Consider the following 18,769-nt stretch of genomic DNA (forward strand, 5'->3'; position numbering starts at 1 on the left):
TTCTGTAGATAGTGATAAGCAGGGTCGAATCCACAGGGACTAGGGATAATTTATTTCTTTTAGAGTTCGGAGTATGGGGGGTTTTTGAAAACGAGAGTAACTAAATTGCTTGGAATAAATTAAAATAAAATAAGACAACTACAACTCAAATAACTAATTATCACAATAAAAATAATAACAGATGAACTCTAGCCAAGAGACAACTTCGGAGATGGTTCACTTAATTCGATCACAGATGCAAGGATTATTCCAGTTACTATCTGATAAATTAGTTATAGTTGTCATACACGCGATAAACAACCAACTCTTCCTCAATTTGTCGATAGCCAAGGTACGACCGTTGACTATTTCTCTAATCAGGAAATAACTCTAGGTACGACCATAGAAGTTCAATTCCCTAATTGCATGAATAATTAGAAGAGTCTAATTCTAACCAATCAACACGCTACGAGGGTCTCTTTAAGTTAGCCTGTCTACTTCCCTGACACAAACCCAATCATGCCAGTTGCCACCAGTTTAGAATAATTAAACAATTACGGATTTAACTACCCTAATTGGCTTCAGGTTATTGAATTAATCTAGAATCCGGGCCCTGGATAATCGAATAATAAAACAACCATATGAATATAAAGCAGAAGATAGACAAATACCAGTAAATAATGAAAATAAATAAAAACTAATTCGATCTCACAAATTTAGTAGAACCAAGTCCTCCGTTGTTCTTGACTAGACAAACTTAACCACGTCTCATGAGAAAATCTTCATGTAATTTCATTGAGATCCAGGCCATCAAAAGAGCCAAGGAAGAAAAGAAAAAAACTAAAACTATCCTAAAAACTCTTGATTCCCCATCTCTCGTACGTTTCTCCCTTTTTAAAGCCAAAAGGAAGTCTAATGCTATCTCTAGTGGTCCCCACACCAAATTCAAAGTCTTGTACGTTTCTTTTCCTAGAGTCCAAATGACTCATGCTTCTTATCCGTGGTCCCCGCATATGTGGACAAAACCTCCAAAGTACTTCTTGCTCCAAGTCTCTTACGTAGCTTTCTTTGAAAAGCCCACATGACTAAATGCCTTGCACTAGCTTGTGGTCCCCACCAATTCAAGAGTCCAAGGTCCTTAGAAGTCTCCATTTTCCCATAAAAGTCCCTCCTTTTTGGTAATTTTCTGCTTTGTTCCTGAAATTAAACCCCAATACCAAATATAAGTAAATATTAATAATTAAAACAATATTTGGCAAGAATAAAAGGGGAAATTAACAATAAAATTACTAACAATTAACACCCTATCAATTCCCCCCGTACCTAAATCATGCTTGCCCTCAAGCATGGGAACAACAATTGAACACCAAAATTTGACCATGGCTGTTACTCCAACTACCATATTGCCAAGACACCAAGAAAATCATATATCAAGCGACACAGGTCAAGATCCAAGAAAAATCACCCCGGTTAGCATCTGAGCAACCATTCCTTTTTCTTAGATTAGTTTGCAAACATCACCAAACATCACCAAACATGGGTCCACCCGACCTTCCATGTAAGCTTCTTGAAACCCTTCAACCAGGACGAGATGGATGAGGGACGGAGGCAAGCAAAACGTGCTCCGCCAGTGATCCGCAAGCAATTCCAAAAGGAAGTGGAAGCTGTGCTGGACCACAGGACAATGGGGCAGAGCAAAAAGAACAGACGGACAGACTATCTGATCCAATGGAAGGGCGAGACCGAGTTGGATGCTACTTGGGAGCGGGACGTGACCTTGTGGCAGTTCGAAGACAAAGTTGCTGAGTACCTGAACAAGGTGCGGAGGCAAGCCAGGTTGACGAGGGCGTCAACCTCTTCAAGTGGGGGTGGTTTGTTAGCCCCTTAGGGGCGCGGTCCAGACGGAACGCGCGCGGCCGTGGCCAAGTTCGGCCAAGCCATGGCCTAGGTGGAGGGCCGAAGGTGAAGCTTGTGAGAAACGGGTGGACCCATGTTTGGTGATGTTTTCCTAGCCTAAGTATGGGCTGGGGAAAGTTCCAGGGGCATCAGGTGCCTCTGGGTTAGCTGGGGACAGAGGGGTGCCTCTACTAACGGTTGGAAGTTTTCCCTTAGGACTCCAATATGGAAGGGATAACTGTAACTAAGCCAAGTCATGGCCAAGGGCTAGGAGCCAAGGCCACGAGTTGACTATGGCTCGGTGGGATATTTGGGTGGTTCCATGGGCTTGGGACCACGGTGCCTATGGTTGCTAAGTGTTGGGGCAAGCTGGGCACGGAAGGTCGCTGCTTAAATAAATACCTGTGCAATTCATTCACTTATTTTATTATTAATTTCCCCTATTACTTGACCTGATGTGAATTAATTATTAGATTCTACTCACTTTTCGTAATTTACATTTATTTCAGGGAGTAGAACGAAAATATAATAACAGGTGCTAATTTGGCAGGAAAAGAGTCCAGATGATAGAGCTTATTCTAGGGGCATTTTTGGAACAACAAACGTGAGCCCTTGTTGGGCAAATTGGGCCGAAGTCTTCACTTTCCTGCACAGGAGCCGCCGCAAGGAGTATTCCTTTATATAGGAAAATTACGGAGGAAAAAGGGAGCTTCTTCTTCTGGTGCGGCGGACGCCGCACAGGAGCAATAGGCTAATTGGAATAGGAGTTGCGCAGAGGAAGAGCAGTGACTCTCTTCTTAGTTTCTTTTGTCCTTTAGCTTAGTTTCTTTTGACTTTTCTTTCTTTTTAGCTTTTAGTAGTTCCTTGTCTTCCTTCGAATGTTAGCCAAGAGTACAAGCAATCAATCAACTCCTGTAGCTTACTTTTCTTATTGATTTGAGCGAATTGAATTTGCCTAATTCATGGATACGAAGGTCGCAGCTATTGCCGCAATTTCTGGTGGGTTTAGTTCATCAAACATGAACTAATTTCACCACTCTAGTCAAGAACAACGGGGGATTTGGTTCTACTAAATTTGTGAGATCGAATTGATTTTTATATATTTCCATTATTCACTGGTATTTGTTTATCTTCTGCTTTATGTTCATATGGTTGTTTTGTTATTTGATTATCCAGGGCCCGTATTCTAGATTAATTCAATAACCTGAAGCCAATTAGGGTAGTTAAATCCGTAATTGTTTAATTATTCTAAACTGGTGGTAACTGGCATGATTGAGTTTGTGTCAGGGAGATAGACAGGCTAACTTAAAGAGACCCTCGTAGCGTGTTGATTGGTTAGAATTTGGCTCTTCTAATTATTCATGCAATTAGGGAATTAAACTTCTATGGTCGTACCTAGGGTTGTTTCCTGATTAGAGAAATAGTCAACGGTCGTACCTTGGCTATCGACAAATTGAGGAAGAGTTGGTTGTTTATCGCATGTATGACAACTATAACTAATTTATCAGATAGTAACTGGAATAATCCTTGCATCTGTGATCGAATTAAGTGAACCATCTCCGAAGTTGTCTCTTGGCTAGAGTTCGTCAATTATTATTTTTATTGTGATAATTAGTTATTTGAGTTGTAGTTATTTTATTTTATTTATTCCAAGTAATTTAGTTACTCTCATTTTTAAAAACCCCCCATATCTGGAACTTGAGAAGAAATTAAATTATCCCCAGTCCCTGTGGATTCGACCCTACTCACCGCTATATACAAAATCTGTATTTTTCTCGAGTAGGTATTTATTATTGTACAGGTTCGGCACCTTTTAAACCTATTCTTGTCCCAAAACAACATTTTATTATGGTGCTGGTTCTTCAATTTGGGAAGGAAAAGGGGATAAAGCAAGATAATCGAGGTTGATATGTAGGCAAAAATTTGTTGATTGGCTTTGCAAACAAGGGGTGGAGTAAGTTGTGGTGGTGGTCTTTTGATGTGAAGGGAGGAAGGGGCAAGAAGGAAGAGGGGCTATAGAATAATTCTTACTTTATAAGAATTATTATCATTATCTACAATTCCACTGCTATATGTATAATTAACGGGTCAAATAGGGTCGAGCTGATGTGATTTATATCTATGCCATCAATTTTGATAATAAAAAGTTCTTCTTAAAAAAAGAATTAGATTGGATGACCCAAATTAGCCCTAGCTGATATGGCCAAGATCTGGGGTATCAATTGGACCTGCAATTATCAAGGCTTTGGTCCATTTTTGTCCCATACATTGTGTCGATCGATCGGAATTTCATTTTCCATTCTCTTAATTCTGATATCAATAAGAAATATTTTCATGCCAAAATTGCCCTTGTGTTATCCTACTATTTTTCTAAAAGTAAACATACATTGCTAAAAGCCTGAAAATGAAGACAAAGAGTATGAAAACATACTATTTAAGAGTGTCTTTATGTTGCTTCATGACAAAAAAAAAATTTATTTCATTCACTGTAAGGTGTTTCACTTATTTGAGAATTTTATAAATTTAAGGATTCTGAACTTTCTAAATTTTATTGTATAGATCAATGGCTTGAATATTGAAAATAGAGAGAATATTTAAAATTATGTTTACAAAATCATTTGGGATGTTTTTTAAAACCTAAAAGTATCAAGACACAAAATGTTATTTTTTCTAATTATAATAATTTTTTTGCATTTCTTTTCTAGACCAATGTTCAAAAATTGCAAAAGGTCTTTCAACCTTATTATTAAGGATTTATCTTGGTTCGTTATGAAAATTAAAAGTTCTCAAGAAAAGGGTAATTTTGGACTAAAAACGTTCTATCTCTTCCAAAGTGTTTTTAAATCATATCTTTTGAAATGAGTTGATAAAGTTACAAAAAGTTAAAAATACGAGAAGTAGGTGAGATTTCTCAAAAGTTAGGGGTATCAAATGATATTGTTGGAAACCTCAATGGAGGTTTCTGAAATTAAGAAACAACATTACAACTAATAATGGATTTCGACTGCGGGGCAAACTTTCACAGCCAGACAAGTCATTTTACATTTGTTATCTATTTTTCATTGAGATCTTCTTCAATCTCCCAACAATTAGGACCGATGACCAAACAGACAACGCCGGCCCTTCGTCTCCATGCGTCCATTTCCTTTCTCATTCTGTTTCTTTGGCTGGCTTTATTGCAGGAGCAAACATGATAAGGAGGAGATAAGCCATCAGAAACCCCACCAGTGAAAACAACTTGCCCATGAGTGGCCTTAGTCCAAGAACAGCTACCCAGAATACAAACGATACTCCACCCTCGCGGCCACATGAATACAAGCTAAATGCCTGCCACCAACTTCACGTGCCAATGTTTTATGTACTTTTCCTTAAAAAAAAAATTTGGAGGAAATATGCCAAATTTGAAGAACAAAGATAAAAAATTAAAATAACATTCAAATGAAATTGAAAATTAAAGGAGGTTGAGTTTTACAATCTAAAAGAAGAAAAATGATTAACTATGTGACCAAAATGTCAATATAAAACTAGAAAATGACCTCACTCCTTCTTGTTCCTTTTTTTTTCTTCTCTATTTTCTTTCTGATAAATTTACGTCCTCATTTTGTAGAAAAAAAGTATCACAATATTTACTTGCATTGGTTAGCAATGCTGGTAAGGAGAATATGGGGGCAAAGTGGGGTAACAATATAATTTTTTGAGGGGGTTCACTAACATATTCAATCCGCTTGCACACTAATTTGTCTATTGGCAAACAATTTCAATCTTGTTTTCAAGTTTATGTGTTTATTAGGGTAAAAAAAAGTTTCATTCTTTTATTCTGTGATCAAAATTTTTCAAATTCAAATGAGTTGAACATGAAAAATAGCATTGCTATTGCTAATTCTCTATTCTGGAAACGAATGTATTTAGCTCATAATTTTGAGGGAAAAGGAAGCATAAACCCCTAGGTACAAAACGTATTGAAGCAAAAAGATAAGTGAAAGACAGAAATGTTTGTTTAGATAGATTTAAAAAAAATTGTTGACGAAGAAGTGTTAAAAATACAACACTTCATCTAAGTTGATTAAAAGCGTTGTGATTTTTTTTTCTTTTTTTTTTTAAAAAAAAATTAATTTTTTTTTATATTTATACAAAATGGTTACTGGGTTTTTGCTTAGGTAAAAGCATTGTGGAGATCTTTTTATTAAATTTAGGACAACAGGTATTTTTTTTCATATACGATGGAGTAATTTTGGAAATTACTACCATTTAACAGTCAAAATGTTAAGTTTGACTAACACAAGTACTAAAATGGCACCCTATAAAAAAAAAAAAAATTAGAGACTATAGTGCAAAGCATCCCAAAGTTTTGGGGCTTACTGCTTTTGAGCCTGAAAAAATTTGAGTAGATCATCATAGTTGTCCAAATTATCCATAGATCAAGACAAAGCACAATAAATGTTTTTTGAGTATCAAACTTGGATTATTTATAAGATTCCCCCCATGAATGTATTGTCTTTTTACCTTCTAATAAATTGCCTTTTTCTCACTTTGTTCCCTTATTAGTTAAATTCACCAATATAACAAAAAATGCCCTATAATAAATCGTTGAAATTTGAAGAAAGTAGCTCTCAGCATTACAAATTGATTATAGAAGCTTTGGAAGCCAAATCCATCATGTTTTTGCCATTTTTGAGTATTACTAATAGGAAAAAGTGTATATTTTTATATAAACAAAAAATCTAGCCATTAAATGAAAATTAAACCTATATGCACAATCAAAAAGAGAGATTAATAGTTATTAAGCAGTTTTTAGAAATTTAGTAATATTTCACATTTTAATTTTTAAATAAGACTTTGTTATTTTGCAATTTATGGCATGAAATGTGCAAGATATGTCCCTCTATATAAAAAAAAGTGTAATTAAAAGATAAAATTTAACTAGACTCATACCCATAAAGATATTATTTTGCTCACTATCATGTCAACGATATAAATGTTTTTAGACATTGTTTTTCTTGGGTGTTATAAAACATTGGAGTTAAATAATGGTCTTGGGACAAACCTACAAATTGAGAAAAAGATAATTTTATAGGGTAAAATATAAAACGTGTAATACCTTGAGGGCATTTACTATAATTAACCCTCAGGTATGAATGTCTTTTTGACATTACCGGAATATAATGCTTGAGTTGACTAATAGTGGAGTAAAGTCAATAGAGATAATTTTAGTTGGGAATTTGCTATAACTAAGGGGTATGTTTTGCAATTGAACCATCAAACTATGGTGGACATATTTTATGGAAAACTTTAAAAGATTAGAAAAAAGAAAAAGGGTGCACAAAACAAATGAATAACTTTTCTATTTTTTCCTTGTTCTTCATGATTAAACTGGAGTTCTTACCAGGTCATTGCAATTCAAAATAATTTGTAAACTCAGGCTGAGCGGGTGAGGGATTTTTTGATCCAACGATCAGTCTAGTTCGAGTTTCAAAACACTTCCCTAAACAACACCGTTTCTTATTTCTCCTTTTCTTACTTGGCTTCTCTCATTCATCTTCCAACATCTTTCTTCCCCCACGGACTAGCCCTTCCATAGACCCGGAGGCACAAACTCAAAAAGAAAAAAAAAAAGAAGCAAAAGAATAAGCCAATTTACTTTAAGGATAAATAAAATTGAGATTTTATTTCTTAAAAGCAATTAATATCATCTTATTTCCTAATGGAATAGTGTTTGAATAGTAATAAGCTAATTAAGGATCTCTATTACTCTGATGCAGTTTTGTTAGCTGTAGAATTAACAAAAACCAGATTGATCAAAATCAACAAAATTACACTTGGGTAGATTTTAGACTTTGACTTTTTTCTTACCTTTAAAAATATATAAAATTTAGAAGCAAAAGCAAATGAGAAATTTTTTTTAAAAAAACTGATTTTGTTTCAAAATCAAAATCTAAAATTAGGTGATATTATATAATGAGGACGCCTCACATATCATATGAACTTGTTCTTATCCCAAAAGAATATTTCATGGGTACGGCTTCTTTGGTTTGAGTGGAAGTAGACTGCGTGAAGGGAAGGGCATAGATTTGTCGGCAAAGTTATAGATTGGAAAGGGAGAAGTAAGGGTTGATTTTATGTTGGTGGTCTTCTGATGCAGAATAACAGACGAGGAGGAGCAAGACCGTGGGGATGGTTGCTACTTTCTGAGAAGATAAGGGCATAGTTTACAGGTAACGGTCAAAATCAGGCCGCAATAATGTCGACCAAGTATGGGCTTTCAACTATAAAAGAAATTTTTTTTAAGCAAATTAAATTCGAATGGCCTAGATAATCAGTTGGAACTCTGTAATTGCCAAGGGCGTTTGATCCATTCTTATAATCTTGTCCAAATTGATCGAGCAGAATATTATTTTTGAAAGCGGCTTATGGTTTCAAGACATATTTTGCTTTATAGACGCAATCAAATTGAAACTATCCAAACTTTTATTTAAAAAAAAAAAAAGGAATTTCCCAAATTTCCTCTAGTCCCCATATCTCATAGATTCATGAACTCGTGTGGGAACTCTTTCTTCATGTCAATTTCATAACTATTTCGCCTTGCAAAATAATTGACCAGCTGGTCCTATGATGTGATATTGAATTTTCGTCCTTTCCAATGAGGAGTGCTCCAATAATCCAAAAAATCCAATCTTTTGCGATTTGCTTTACATCTTTTAACTTGTATTGAAATAGTTTTTCTTCACATAAATATTTCGCAGCTTAAACTTTTTGAATAAGTTGGGTGAATTTTGCTTGAAACAGGCTTAGAAAAAAAGTTAACCCAATTCAAAGTGGGGAGGTATAACTTATTATATGATTATTACTTTGTATTTTTTCTACAAATTGTCATTTACATAATTTGGTAGTAATTAAATTTTGTGGCGTACCATCTTTCTTATTAGCATGGAAATCTTTCTTCTTTTTTTTTTTTTTAACTTTCGGTTTCTGAGCCTCCACAGTTGGCACTGACCAAGTAAATAGTTGGCTTAAACAATTTGTACGTGAGGCCTTTTCTAGTAAATCAAGGTTAAGATTCAATAATCATAGGCCATTGATTGAAGTCTCATTAAATGTGAATTTATTCTGTGTATGCGTGTTATCAGTTATAATGTACACAGTTAATCAGTCTCTATATGTACCAACTCCACCGATATTGGTTTTTTTTTTTTTTATTAATTTTTTATAAGTAAAAAGTTTTTAACTCAAAATTTTCTACTTACAATCCCTCCCATCTTACCAGTTACCATTCGATCTAATCCTCTCCTCATCAATATTGGTTATTTGTAAATTGAAACAGTTACATTTGTTTTCTTCTTTGCTTTTAGATTTTTCAAATTCCCTATTTATTGGTCCCGACGATGAAACAGGATCAGCCTTGCCTTCCTCTCGATGCGACATCTCTCTATCTCCATTTACTTTCGTTGGCTGGCTGTATTGTAATAGCAGCCATGATAAGAAAGGATATAGGCCATCAAATGCCCCACGGGAGAAAACAACTTATTTATGAGTGGTCATACTCCAAGAACTTCTACCCAGAAAACAAAAGGAACAAATTATACCGCACCTTCAGAGCCACGTATCAATGTTTTATTTTTGTTTAAAAGAAAAAAGTAGTAGGAAATGTGTCATGTTTAAGGCACGAAAAAAAACTTAAGAGAAACTTTGAACGAAATTGAAGTTAAAGGAGGTTGAGTATTGTAAGTTAAAAGAAAGAAAAATGATTAATTAAAGTGTGAATAGAAGATAGATAGATTTCTTGTTCTCCTGTTTGTTTTCTACGAACTCTATTCGTGAATCTCATGTCCCTAATGTTGGATAAATAGATACAACAATGTTAACACTATCTGCTTGAGTCGTGCGTAGCACTGTCCTAAGAAACTATTTCAGAGTATTGAAATATTTCCCCAGGATTAAACAAGCCTTCTTCTATTTATTGCGAACAAGAAAGACAACCTTTCTTCTTGTTGCAAACTAGAAGGACCAGAACTAGCAAATTAAAACCAGCAGATATATATATATAAAAAGGAAGATGAGAACAGAATTATCAGGAAGATATCAACTAACAAAAAATAAAAGAGAGAGAGATAGAGAGATAGAGCAGCTATCAAAAGATATTAACTGAAGCTGCTGGGGTGATTTTCTGAGGGAGAAGTGGATCCTATTTATAGACTTCAGAGTGAGGTGCAACCCTTCTCACTTCCGATGTGGGACAAAGACTGCAACCCTTCTCACTTCTCAATGTGGGACTGAGAAAATAATACTTCTCATTTTTTCGATGTGGGACAAAGAATATTTTTGAAATACTATATATTTTACAACAATCTCCCACCTATTTCAAAAAAATTCTTTGGATAAAGGAAGAATTTTAAAAGTACTCTGCTGGATTTGGTTGAAATGTAATTAGATTGGTGTCTTTTGGACTATGAACCAAACATAGATTGATAAAACATGATCTACAGAATTATTGGTGAAATATAAATTTCTATGAACCAATAACTCTTGATGTATGACAGAGATTTTATCAATCACATTACAACCCATAATTTGCTGTTAACGCGATTTTGCGCTTTTTGGCCGTGCGCCTGCCTGGTTATTCATGAGAGCTCTAAAGATTTGACCAATGAATCTTATAGGAGCGGCCCCACTCCACTCTCATATAGGTGAATTCATCAAGTGTGTATTGCTTTAACTACACCTCCCTAATGGGATATGAATTCATTAAGAGTTTTAACTCATCCTCACAATTACTCAAAGCACTTATCTCTAGAGGGACTTAAATTTGAAGTGCTTTATTATCAATATTGACTTGTTATTACCCATATGAACCTACTTCATGGGATTACCAATCACATAGGTTGGGTTACCGTCTTTATTGACAACTTGTTGGTCAAAGTCCCATTTCTTTCGTAGTTTGAAGAATCAATTTTCTTCCTACGGGTTTAGTCAGAGGATCGGCCAAATTCAACTCTGACTTTACATAATCAATGGAAATAATTCCATCTCTAAACAGCTGCTTTACGACATCATGTCTCAATCTCATGTGTCGACTTTTACAATTATACGATTTATTTTTAGCTATGGCAATCGCTGCTTGACAGTCACAATGTATAGACACAGGAGGCAACAAATCCTTAGTTGAAGGAATATTAGCTAAGAAATTTCTCAACCACTCGGCCTCAGTCCCTGTCAGTTCCAGAGCTACAAACTCTGACTCCATTGTTGATCTAGCAATGATTGTCTGTCTAGCAAATTTCCATGCTATTGCACCACCACCAAGGGTGTACACATAACCACTAGTGGATTTCGTATCATTTGAATCAGAGATCCAATTAGCATCACTGTAACCTTCTAATACAGTGGGAAATCCACTATACAGGATACCAAAATTCATGGTACCTCTCAAATATTTCATTAGTCTGACTAATGCAAACCAATGCTCACGGTTGGGATTATGAGTATATCTACTCAGTCGACATACAGCATAAGCTATATCAGGTCTAGTAAAATTCATCAGATGCATCAGACTCCCAATAATCTGAGCATATTTAGACTGAGCAATTGGGCCACCATTATTTTTCTTTAATTGAGTGTTAGCATCATAAGGAGTACTCACAGGTGTCACATCATAATTTTCAAACTTCCTAAGAAGTCTTTCTGTATAATGTTCTTGTGACAACATTATACCATCACCTTTCCTTATGATTTTAACACCCAATATTATTTTGGCTTCACCCAAATCTTTCATATCAAAATTAGAAGACAAAAAATATTTAGTACTATTTACAATATCTAGACTAGTACCAAATATAAGCATGTCATCCACATATAAACTGATTATCACATATTGATCATTTATATTTTTGACATATACACATTTATCCACTTCTACAGAAAAAAATTCATCTTTCATCAATACTTGATCAAATTTCTCATGCCACTGTTTAGGAGCTTGTTTTAGGCCATAAAGAGATTTAATTAGTTTACAAACCTTATTTTCTTGTCCAGATACAATACATCCCTCAGGTTGAAACATATAAATTTCTTCTTCTAAGTCACCATTTAAAAAGGCTGTTTTGACATCCATTTGATGAATAACAAGTTTATGGATAGAAGCTAAAGCAAATAAAACTCGAATAGACGCAATTCTAGTTACTGGTGCAAATGTATCAAAATAGTCAATATTTTGTTTTTGAGAAAATCCTTTTGCTACTAAACGAGCTTTGTACTTTTCTATAGAGCCATCAGAGTTATATTTTCTTTTAAAAATCAATTTGCAACCAATAGGTTTTGCACCAGGAGGTAAGTCTACCAAAATCCAAGTTTTATTTGACAAGATAGAATCAATTTCAGATTTAATTGCTTCTTTCCAAAATTTACACTCAGGAGAAGAAATAGCATCGGAGTATGTTAAAGGATCATTATCAACAAGAAAGGTTTGGAAATCTTTTCCAAATGAAAATTCTTTTCTTGGCCTTTTGCTCCTTCTTAATTCCTCAATTGGAATAATTTCCTTATTTATTTCAACCGGTGCATGAGAAATTTTACTAGACAGTGGAAAAATATGTTCAAAAAATTCTGCATTCTTTGTCTCAATAATTGTATTACAATCAAGTATATCACTTCTTAACACAAGAAATCTATATGCAGCACTATGTTCAGCATATCCAATAAACATACAATCAGAAGTTTTAGAACCTATTTTCCTTTTCTTAGGTTCAGGCAACAAGACTTTAGCAAGACACCCCCAAACTTTTAAATATTTCAAATTTGGTTTATAATTTTTCCATAACTCATAAGGTGTTTTGCCAGTCTTTTTATGTGGGATTCTATTTTGTAAGTGACATGCAGATAATATAGCTTCTCCCCATAAATTATCTGAAGCATGAGAACTAATTAACATAGAGTTCATCATTTCTTTTAACGTTCTATTTTTCCTTTCAGCTACTCCATTAGATTCTGGTGAATAAGGTGGAGTTATTTCATGTATTATGCCTTCCTGTTCACAAAGGTTATCTAAAGTTAAATATTCTCCACCCCTATCTGATCTAATTCTTTTTATCCTTTTATTAAGTTGATTTTCTACTTCAGACTTATAGGATAAAAAGGCATTATAAGTATCATCTTTATTTCTAAGTAAATAAACTTTGGTATATCTAGAATAGTCATCTATAAATGTGACATAATACCTTTTCCCACCTCTAGTCATTGTTTGTTTTAAATCACCTAAATCAGTATGAATTAAATTTAATAATTCAGTTTCTCTATGGACAGTTATACAACTTTTCTTTGTTATTTTAGCTTCTGCACATATTTCATATTTGTCCATATTATCATTAATACCAGAAATTAGGCCACATGATTGCATTTTCTTTATATAACCAATATTAACATGTCCTAATCTAGCATGCCATAAAGAAATGGAATCAACAATATAAGCAGAAGAAGATGCATTTTCATTGATCACATTGGAAATATTAAGTACAAAAAGTCCCTGATTACAATAACCCTTGCCCACAAATATATTATTTTTGGTCATTATGATCTTTCCAGATTCAAATGACACTTTCACTCCAACTTTTCCTAGCAATGCTACGGAAACCAGATTTGCCCGAATGTTGGGCACATGCAGCACATCATTGAGAGCCAAAGTTTTTCCTGAAGTGAGTTTCAAGAATACTTTGCCCTTACCCAGAACATTAGCCGTTCGTGAGTCACCAAGGTAGACCACTTCTTCATCATCCCCTATAGGAGTATAGGAGGAAAATGCTTCTCGATTCGCACATATGTGCCGAGTAGCCCCAGAGTCTACCACCCACTCTTTGACATTGGCTGCAATGTTCACTTGGGAGATGACAGCAGCAATTATATCATCTCCTTCGGTTAAGTGCACCTTAGGAGGGTTACCATTTGCTCTGTCACCTTTATTATGTCTGCATTGGACTGCATAATGTTCTGATTTTCTACAATAATGGTAATTGCCTTTCTTTTTCTTAAAGTTGGGAATATTAGGCTTGTAATTGGGATTTTTTGGTCTATTATACTGGGACTTATTGGCTTGCACATAGCTACAATACACATCAAATAATTCATTTAAAAGTGTTTGTAAAATAGTATTTCGACATACCTTATTGGCATATTTCCACGACTCTTGTAGCTTAACATCTATGGTGGCAGCAGGTTGAGATTCCGTCAGTGCATAGGCCACTCCATGTATGTCGAGTAGAGAGTAGACATGTTCTTGCCACCTTTTGAAGTTTTCGTCAACAAAAACCTCAATTCTAGAGACGTCAGGAAATGGTTTCGCAAAAGGTAGTGTCACTGCAACAGTTGCTGATGAAGACTGTGGGGTGCTAACATTGTCAGATGCCATAGTTTCTTAGATTGTTGGATAAATAGATACAACAATGTTAACACTATCTGCTTGAGTCGTGCGTAGCACTGTCCTAAGAAACTATTTCAGAGTATTGAAATATTTCCCCAGGATTAAACAAGCCTTCTTCTATTTATTGCGAACAATAAAGACAACCTTTCTTCTTGTTGCAAACTAGAAGGACCAGAACTAGCAAATTAAAACCAGCAGATATATATATATAAAAAGGAAGATGAGAACAGAATTATCAGGAAGATATCAACTAACAAAAAATAAAAGAGAGAGAGAGAGAGAGATAGAGCAGCTATCAAAAGATATTAACTGAAGCTGCTGGGGTGATTTTCTGAGGGAGAAGTGGATCCTATTTATAGACTTCAGAGTGAGGTGCAACCCTTCTCACTTCCGATGTGGGACAAAGACTGCAACCCTTCTCACTTCTCAATGTGGGACTGAGAAAATAATACTTCTCATTTTTTCGATGTGGGACAAAGAATATTTTTGAAATACTATATATTTTACAACAATGTGCTTCCTAATTTGTATTTCGCAATCTTCATTCGTGTTGTTTAGTAATGCTGTAAGACAAATTAGACAATAATGGGGCAAAGTGGGTAGAAATACAATTTTATGGGTTTACAGTACTGTAACCAAAAAAGAAAAAAAAAAGAAAGAAGAGGAAGAAGTTGAGGATAAGAAGATGTCGAAGTGAGTGGCCAACTAATAATGCATAGATATTTGCAGCATGGCTGCATTTTAAGTACAATAGCAAGAATGAATCCCAGTAGATTGAGAACTAGTTCTTGTTCTGTTTTGTTTTTGTTTCAAGTTTTCTAAACATAAGGGTGTAAAGGAAGCTAATCATGCCAAATTCTCTAGTATTCAAATTTGTATGATTATTTTAATGAGTTTGAATTTGTGTTCAAATTAGTTTGTTTATTTACCGAGTCAAGCTCAAATGAGCTTTCACCAAGTCAGACTTGAGTTGAGTTGGAGTAATTTGAATGTTTTACCTATAAATTCAAGTTTTATACTAATCAAGCTGAGATCAAATCGAATTTAAAATTTTACCAAACACAAAATGATGATGTTTAAGTTTGGCTCGATTAGTTTGCAAATCAAACTTGAGCAAGTTTTTATCTAGTCAAACTTGATTCAAGTATCAAGTAGTTTGATTCATCTTTTAATCTTATTTAAATAGCACAAATTTAAAACAAGTGGAGTTGCTAGGAAGTTTCAAAGTAAAATATTAGGAAATTGGCTTAATATGTTTTAGGTACTGTTTCTTATTTTGTGTGGAAATAATTAGTTTTCTTATTGTTTAGTTATATGAAGTAGTACTCTAGGAATTTCCTATATTTATGTTTTGAAGAATTAGAAATTATTTCCTATTTTGTATAAGTCTAGGAATTAGCAATTTTTCCTATTACTACTTGGGTGTTGACCAAGTAATATGGTTTATAACTAGGTGAGGGTTGGCAAACTACAAAATGACACACAAATGGCAACATGTAACCTTATACATGGGGTGAGAGAGAATTCTTGGGAGGTGAGAGAAATTATACAATGGCTAAGTTTGGATTCAAGTTGTATTCTTGTATGAGATTTTCTCTGTTAATAAAGAATGGATGTTCTCTCCATAGATGTAAGTTTGGTAATGGAGTTGACTTGCATTAAATCTTGTGTATCTATATTTTCATACTTGTGATTTGTTTGTTATTAAATTTTTGTGTATTTAAGGTCTTGATAGTTATTTTTGCTATGACAGGATCCCAATAAACTAGTATCAGAGCGAGGTTTGTGATTGGGTTCTAATTGACTATTGAGATCAAGTGTGTTTGTGACGATTTCCAATTCAACAATTTAATTGTTGAAGACATCCGTATTTCAAATGCTTGCAAAGAAGTATTGACAGTAAAGGATGGGAAATCAGAATGCATGGAGGATACTTAACAATGAATTTAGACAGTGATTCAAGGGTCAAGAAAAAACTTGAGTCCAATATTGATTTTAGATGTGAAACGATAGAGATAGTTGATACTTCATCCTGAATAGTATTTTAGATTCTGATTATGTTCTTTCGATGGTTTAGCCTATGTCCAAAAGAACAAAAGAATCTAAATTTTCATATGCTAAAAGACTTTGATGGCTATGAATTTTTTGTTGCAGGTAGAGTTTTGGAAACCACATGGCTAGACAGTTCCTGATGATGGGAAGCTGTGCAGTGATTTTTCTATTTGATTGCCACAATAGTTACAAATAGAGAGGGGGATTCTAAGTTGCAAGTGGTGGCAAGATGGAAAATCCTACAAAAAGAGCTAGTGAATTGAGGCATTCTCTCTGATGAGGTTTATATTTGTGTTCTAATTTTAAACCTAATTTCCTTGTTAACCGCAAATGTACGAGTCGTGTATTGTAGTACAAAGGAAATCGGATCGAATCCCACGAGAACCACTTTTGAAGTATTAAGGCTTAATTACATGCTCTATTATCTAAACTGCTCAATAAACAACCAAATTTAAGCAACAATAATGATAAGACAATTCAAAGGTTAACAAACAAATTTGGAGTTACTCAAATAACATAGTGTCGTAGGGAATAGAATCCACTAATCATACTCAATCATAGAAGAAATAATCAACTAATGCTAGGTTTCTTGTCTTGCTAGGAATGTATTTCACTGAGGCAATCGCAATTCGCTTTCGCTGATGAACCGGAATTATTTAATACATAAGTTTCCCTACTATCGTGGTAAAATCTCAAGTGTCAACTAGATCAAGCACAAGAAATGTCATACAAATCCACCTAAGTGCATCACTACTTTTGTGCGCCTATTCCTCAAGTTCCACTCACTCATTTTCCATCATTGTCATCTATTTTTATAGATTAACAACAACTAAATGGCTTGCTAATGGTGATCAAACATTTACAAGTATTAAAGCATGAATAAGTGAACTAGCAAGTACAAGATATAATAATAATCAACTAGATCTAACCATAATCAAAGCATAAATAGTTTCATCTACCCCCAGAACAAGAAGATCTAGTTACAAATAGTGTATTTCACAATAAAGCTCATAACTTCTATGAAACCAAACATCTTTCAAGCAAATAAAGAGAAAAGAGAGGAAGAGTTGCTCATTCAAGTGAAGAAACAAGATCTCCAAGCTTCATTAATCTCACAGCCATCCAAATATTTGATTACATCAAGTGTTCTTCAAGTTTCTCCAAAGAAATAAGAAAACTAGACTAAAAACTAAAACTAGAGAGAGAAAACTAGAAAAGAACCCTCTTTTTCTTCTTTGATTCCCCTTTTTAACTTATTCTCCCTGTTTCTTTTACTTTTCCTTCCCAAAAATGCCCCCCCTTTGGAATCTCCAATATTCCTTTTTTAAGTGTACAGGATGCTTTGCTAGCTTTCCAGCCGACATTTGTTGTGAAACAAGAGTCAAAATGCACATGTGAAATGTGCGCAAATTGTTCAACAAATTGCAGAGGAGAGAGGTAGATCCGAGCCCTAGGATCCGAGGGGTACCATACTGATCCGAGCTCTGATATGAAGTTCTTCAATTTCTTTCACTTGTTTTGCAAGCAAGATCTGAGGCCTCTCTCATAGGGATCCGAGCTCGGATCCTTTGCCCTTAGATCTGCTCCTCCAAATTTTCAGACGAGGTCTCGGATCTAAGGAGAGAGGGATGGATCTGAACTCGGATCCAACTCCCCTGTTTCAGTTTCAATTTTCTTCCTTTTTTACGCAACTTTCTCTTCTTGTTTCACTTATGTGATATCCTCCAAAAAGTATATTGCATCTTCTTCAACTCAAACGAGTGTTTCATGCGCCAATAACCTACAAACATCGCATATTTATGCATTAATCCACTCATTTTGCACATTTGGTTCACTATGAAGAAATTTTCACCAAAAGAAACTTAAAAATGGCTATGAACCTCTAAAAACACGACAAAAACTTGCATGTAATCATATGAAACACATGTAAAATATTCACTTATCACTCTCACGAGTCAACTGGAGGTTGGACTCAAAGTAACTACACATGTTCATTTGCCAATTGAATCAATTGTGTTAGGATTGTATTAATTCAAATTATGTAGTTTAGTACCATATTATTTGGTAGTTGAAGGCAAATGATTAGTAAAATAAATATTCGTCAAGATGAAAATTTGTTAAGAAATTGGTTTAATTTCTTTTAGGCGGATTCCTTATTTTGTAGGGTAAAAAAATAAAAAAACCCCCTATGGTAAACCTAATATACAGAAAAGCTCCCGTAGTTTCAAAACATATAATACGACACCCCATACTTTGAATTGAATTATAAAGGTGACGGTATTCGTTAAACTTAATGAAATTGAAGAAATGACCAAAATGCCCTAATATAATTAAGCAAAAGACAACTCAAAAAAATCATTTGTTTTATTCTCTAGATAGAGAGAATGAGGGTTAAGAGGTAGAACAGGTATATTTGTTAAAAATTAGGTATAGAAAAAT

General features: G+C 34.4%; 1 long non-coding RNA gene across 1 annotated transcript; it reads right to left on the reverse strand.

The window, feature by feature from the left end:
• Window positions 1–647: 647 nt before the first annotated feature.
• On the reverse strand, window positions 648–2,125 carry LOC140037708 (uncharacterized). The gene is made up of 2 exons (XR_011841719.1): window positions 1,303–2,125; window positions 648–1,176 (listed from the first exon to the last, which is right to left on the reverse strand). It is a non-coding gene; the product is annotated as an uncharacterized lncRNA (long non-coding RNA).
• Between the last annotated feature and the right edge of the window lie 16,644 nt (window positions 2,126–18,769).

The sequence above is a fragment of the Coffea arabica genome, chromosome 3c (assembly GCF_036785885.1).
Source record: "Coffea arabica cultivar ET-39 chromosome 3c, Coffea Arabica ET-39 HiFi, whole genome shotgun sequence".
In the NCBI taxonomy this organism is placed as follows: Eukaryota; Viridiplantae; Streptophyta; class Magnoliopsida; order Gentianales; family Rubiaceae; genus Coffea; species Coffea arabica.